The sequence below is a fragment of the Athene cunicularia genome, assembly GCF_003259725.1.
Source record: "Athene cunicularia isolate RWA chromosome 18 unlocalized genomic scaffold, athCun1 chr18_part1, whole genome shotgun sequence".
In the NCBI taxonomy this organism is placed as follows: Eukaryota; Metazoa; Chordata; class Aves; order Strigiformes; family Strigidae; genus Athene; species Athene cunicularia.
The window spans coordinates 12,841,780-12,846,950 of record NW_020799123.1 but is presented as its reverse complement, the minus strand read 5'-3'; positions in this window follow the sequence as shown (position 1 = coordinate 12,846,950).

The following is a 5,171-nucleotide window of genomic DNA, read 5'->3' as shown; positions in this document are numbered from 1 at the left end:
GCACGCGCCGGCGTCCTTCCGCGAGGCCGCGCTGGGAGCGCCCCCGTGCCCGTTCTGGAGGCTGGATCAGCTTTAAAAACACGAGATAAAAGCCATAAAATCAGCCTGTAATTAATTCTTGGTTTAGTTCCCAACTCAAGGGCTTGATGCAGAATGTTTCCTTAGGAACGTGCTTTTTCTTGCTTTTCTTGGACTCGCTGCCTGGCTTGTTGTACCTCTGCCTGCAAACCCCCAGCTGTTCGCTCTCCACTGCTGGTGCTTACGAGCTCGCGCATTGATTCTTTTTATGTTTTTTTTTTAATCTTATATTTATTGAGCACTCCTGAGAGCCTTGTGCTTGGGAGGCCCCCGGTGAACGCCGGGACTCCTGCCTCCTGCCCTGCCTGACGTAGGTGGCTCTGCCGGGGGGACGAGCATCCCCCGGCTGATGTTTTGACTGGAGCCATTTCTCTTGTGTGGAAGCAGCTCCCGTTTGCGTGTTGATTAGGAGGATGTGATTAACCAGGCCAGTGGCGTGTCTGGAGGGAGGGCTGCATGCCTGCGATGACAGGCACGGGAAGGAGATGAAAGGGAGGAGAGGTGGTGCTGCGAGCCAGCTCTGCTCCTCTGTCGTCACTTGAAAGAGAAATGTCCGTCTTCTCTGCGAAGAGCGTTATTGCCCACTAATAAAATATCAAACAAACTCTTCAGAGAGTGTTTAGCATCTGAAAGCCTGTGATAAATCTGGTGGCTTTGTAACTCCCTCAAAACTATGGTGGGTAGCAATGTGATTAAAGCTCGCTGATTAGCACACAAACCTTGTTTGTAATGAGCAGGATTGGGAGGGTTTGGGAAATCCAGCTGGCACATAACAAGGTTTCTCCAACAAATTACTTGGATATTAATTAGTTTGCTAGGTAAATGTCACCTGGTTTCTCTTTGTTTGCGATAAAGCGGTATCCGATTAATTTGGTGTGGTCAATGCTTGTGACCGGCAGCACTGCGGCCGGGCAGGCTCGGGGGCAGTGGGGAAGGGGCGGTGGGGCTCTACCCCACCCGTGGGACAGGGAGCGTCCCCGTTCCTTGAGGATGAAGTCGTGGCCTGGGTGGTCTCACGGCCTCTCCCGGTGCTCCCGCCGGGCAGAGCCGCCTCCGCAGCCGGGGGGTCGAAGCCCTGCGCTCAGGCTGGTCTGCGACACCGGCCGGAGCCTCCTCTCTCCTGACTGAAGGCAGATAAATATCATTTTGCTGAAAATAGCCTCCCCCCGCCGCGGGACTTGCCGTTCCCCTGCCTCCTTCCCCGGGAGCTGCCAAGCTGAGCTTGGGGCGAGCGGCTGCGGCGCCTGGAGCCGGGGAAGCAGCCGAGGGTGCAAAACCTGCTCCCTAAATCGCACAAGCAGTGGGGTGAAGGAGGGGCAGAGCTGCAGCGGGAGCTGGGGGGGGGGACAGAGCCCCCCATTCCAGCCCTCGGGAAGGCTCCTGGATGTCTGTGCGCCGGCTCTGCGAGGCGGATGGGGCTGAGGAAGGGTCGAGGCAGCAGCGTCAGGGCTGGGGGGGCTCGGGGCACATCTGGCCCCACAGAGCTCTGCGGCTGCTGGAGAGACCCCGGGGATGAGCCTGCAGCCCCCATCGTCCCTGGGGGGCTTCCAGCTCGTCCCCCCCGGGTGAGCCACGGCTGGGGGGAGCTGGGAGCACTGGGCCGGGGCCGGGGGCTCCTCTCCCAGCCCTGGGTGCTTCCACAGAGCTCAAGAATGCGAACGGCACCAGCATATGGGTGATCTGGGGAGGGAGAAGGAAGGAGCAGGAAGCGTTGCCAATTGTGAAGCAGAACCCATCCCAAATCTAACATCGGTGCAAGAAAACCAACGCGGTCCCTGGGCATAGGATGGCGTGGGGGGGCTGGAGAGAAGAGGCTGGCGTGAGCTGGGGCTGGGTGCCGTCGCTCTGGGCTCTGCTGCAGAGTCAGGGTCCTGCTTCCCCCTCGGGAGGGAATAAACCAGCTCCGTTGTGTCCCCTTGGGGGTTCCCCCCCGCGAGCCGGGGTGTGGGAGGCCGGGTGGGCAGGAGGGTGTGCGGGTGTCCAGGGGGAGGCTGCTGGTCGCCAGCTCTCAGAAGCCCTGAGCCAGCAGCGAGATGGAGCCCCGCATCCCTCCTCCCCCCGCCCTGACAGGAGGGGCCGTGCGGGGTGATCCAGGCCCTGCATCCCTCCTTCCCTCTCCCCCAGCCAGGCCGGGGGTGTCGGCGGACGCAGGGCTGCCCTGTGGCATCTCCCGACTTGCATAAGAGCCTCGCCAGGATGATAAATGTTAAAATCTGCTGCAGGCGATCGCTGACCTAATTTCCAGCATCGCTGTGGATCTTGTCATCTGTTGCTCGCAGCCTGGGTGCAGATGGGCTGACAGGGAGCTAAGTGTGGGAGAGGGTGCGTGGGGACCCCCGGGCTGGGCTGCCCCAGCACCCCCAGTCCCGTGGGGACCCGGTGCCCCGGGCTGGGGGTGCTGGGGCAGCGTGGGGTGGGCTGTGACCCCACTGCAGCCTCCTGTGCCCAAACTGGGACAAACAAGGTAGTTGGGGTCCAGCTCAGCTTCGGTCCCTGCAGATTTCTGCTAAGCAGAAAACAAATGCTAATTACACAGCATAATTAGCGAGGTGCTGCATCTATTTTTAATCAGCTTTGAAAAATATATTCTTCCTTCTGCTCTGTGCTCACCGGCAGCCTCTCCCATGGCGGTGGTGCTTGGTCGGGGACCCTCCGGGGGGAAATGAGTTGCTATTCCCCTCTGCGCCCTCCCGGGATCCCCCGCCAGAGGAACAGCCCCCCCCCACTCCTTGGTGGAGTCTGAGCCCCCACTGAGATCCCACCCCTCCATCATCCATCAGGGGCGGAGGGAAAGGATGGAGGAGATCGGCTCAGCTCTGTCAAGGTGGCGTTCAGCAGCAGTTGGGAAAATCGCAGGAGGAGGAGCCTGGGAAAAGGTTGCAAAAATATTCTGAGAAGGCAAAACGGGGGGGGGCAGCCCCGCTGAGCCCGAGCTGTGGAGATGGTCTGTTCAGTGAGCAGTGCCGGCGTGTCCCCGCTTCAGTCACCCCGTGCAAACAGCCCTCCCTGACCACCCCGCTCCCTCCTCGCCCCATCCGAGCCAGCGGGGTGGCGGGTGCCTCCCTTCTGCTGCTCCGAGCAATCTCCCTGCCGAGCCGGCCCGGGCGCTGCCGCTGACCCGTGTCCGTGGGACAACAGCGCTGCCCTTCCCCGCTGCTCCCCCCCAGCCCCACAGGGGCAGCCGGATCCCGCCAGGATGGGGCCAGCGGGCTCGGGGCCGGTGGCCGAGGTGGTCCCAGCTCTCTGCACGTGCCACCACGTGGGACATCGTGATGCTCGTGCAGCAAAACCTCCCCACGTGTCCCCCGCCAGGTCCTCACCCTGCCGGGGTCTGTGATTGTCACCAGCTCAACCCCGTGGTGCTGGAGGGGGCTTTAAAGGTGGGAAGGGGCAGTGCTGGGGCTTGTCTCTGCCCTTGAGACCAAGGGGGCTCTGGTTTAGGGGGTGCTGGTGTGGGGGCAGCAGGTCAGGTGTGCAGGGCTGGAGGGGCTTGCTGGGGGGCTGTGCCGTGGAGCCAGGCAGCGCACCCCATCGAAGAGCTCGGGGCTGCCGTGGGGTCCGCGGGATGCTGCGGGGCTGCGGGACCTCCCCAGGGCCCCTCAGCACCGCACGGGTTTGAGTAAATCCTGCAGCCACCCAGAGCCTCCTTAAACTGCAGCATCTGGGCTACCAACGGGAGCCTTTTCCATTGACTCGCCTGCTGCAAGCCCCCGCCGGACCCCCAGGGCCTGGGGAGCCGAGCGAGCTCCCACTCCTCCCTTGCCTCTGCTGCCCCAGTTTCCCTGCGAGGAGGCTGCAGCGAGCTGGTGCTCCCCAGACACGCGCCGCTCCTCGTCATTCCACTGGGGTTGGGCGGCGTGAAACGGCGTTTGCTCTCCCGGGGCCACCGGGGCTTGTGGTGGGGACAGGCCACTGTCCCGCCGGCGTGGATGTCGCCCCGGGCTGTGGGGGTGACACCCCGGCTGCGGCTCTGCCGGGACCTCGCAGCCCGAGCGCTGGGAGGCCTCGGGGAGGTTCTGCAGCCCGGGTGAGGCCTGAGCTGCCGTGGCGGTGCCGGGAGCCGTGGCTGGGGGTGCCCTGGGGGAGGCTTCACAGGTTCATTACTGTAGGGACAGCCTCTGCGGGGCCCTGGACAAGCTGGTGTCTGCCCAGAGGCTCGTCTCCCTCTGCTGAACAGATTTCACATCCCTCCAGCCCCCGGGCTGGGGCTGTGCTCGGTGCCTGCCCGCATGGCTGGCTCCGCTTCGGCAGGGCCCTGGGCACGTCTGGCTGCGTGTCCCGGGGGAGGAAGGGCTGGAGGAAGCCCCTTCCTCAGCTGGGCCGGGAAAGGGCGCCCGGGCGGCGCCGCAGCATGTGGAGGTGTGGGGAGACCCCTGAGCAGCGTCCGAGCCTGTGACCGGAATGGTCCCTTGGCCTTGACTTTGTGCCCGGGGTCACATCTGGGCGCCTGCGGTGACCCAGCCGGTCCCCGTGGGCTCGGCCGCAGCACCCACAGCTGGCCCCGAGCCCACCCCTGGGGCAGCCCCCCACAGCGGTCTGGGTGCTGCTGCCTGAGCCCCGCTTGCTGCTCCCGGTGCTTCCCCGCGGGTCGTGCTGGGGAGGATGCTTCAGGCTGTACGCCCCCCTCTCCCCCCCTCATCTCCGATTTTTGGGAAATGAAAAGTGTTTTCTGTAGCCATGTGCCAACATTTCTATCGGTGTCCGGCCCAGGCTCAGCGCTGAGCCTCCCCCCCGCCGCTCCGGGGGGGCTTTTCCCACCGTGTCTCGTATATTTTTCACTCAGGGCCTCACGGAGCAGCGTGCTCCCGGGCCGGCACACGGCATGACACGCTCGCTACTAATTAATCTAACGGCATGTTATTAAGGGCCTCGCACGCCTTTGGCGCTGCATATTAATGACGCTCAGGCCGCAGTGCTGCAGCCATCGCTCGCAGGCAGCCCTTCCCCTGCGGGGCGGGGGGGTGTGTGTGCCCCCAGGCCCTCCTGTGCGGGGCAGGGATGCAGGAGAGGCCATCTCGGGACATGCAGTCCCTCTGGTTTTCACGGGTGTTTTGCTATAAATTGAGCCGATTTAATTTTTCGTTTAGTCCATC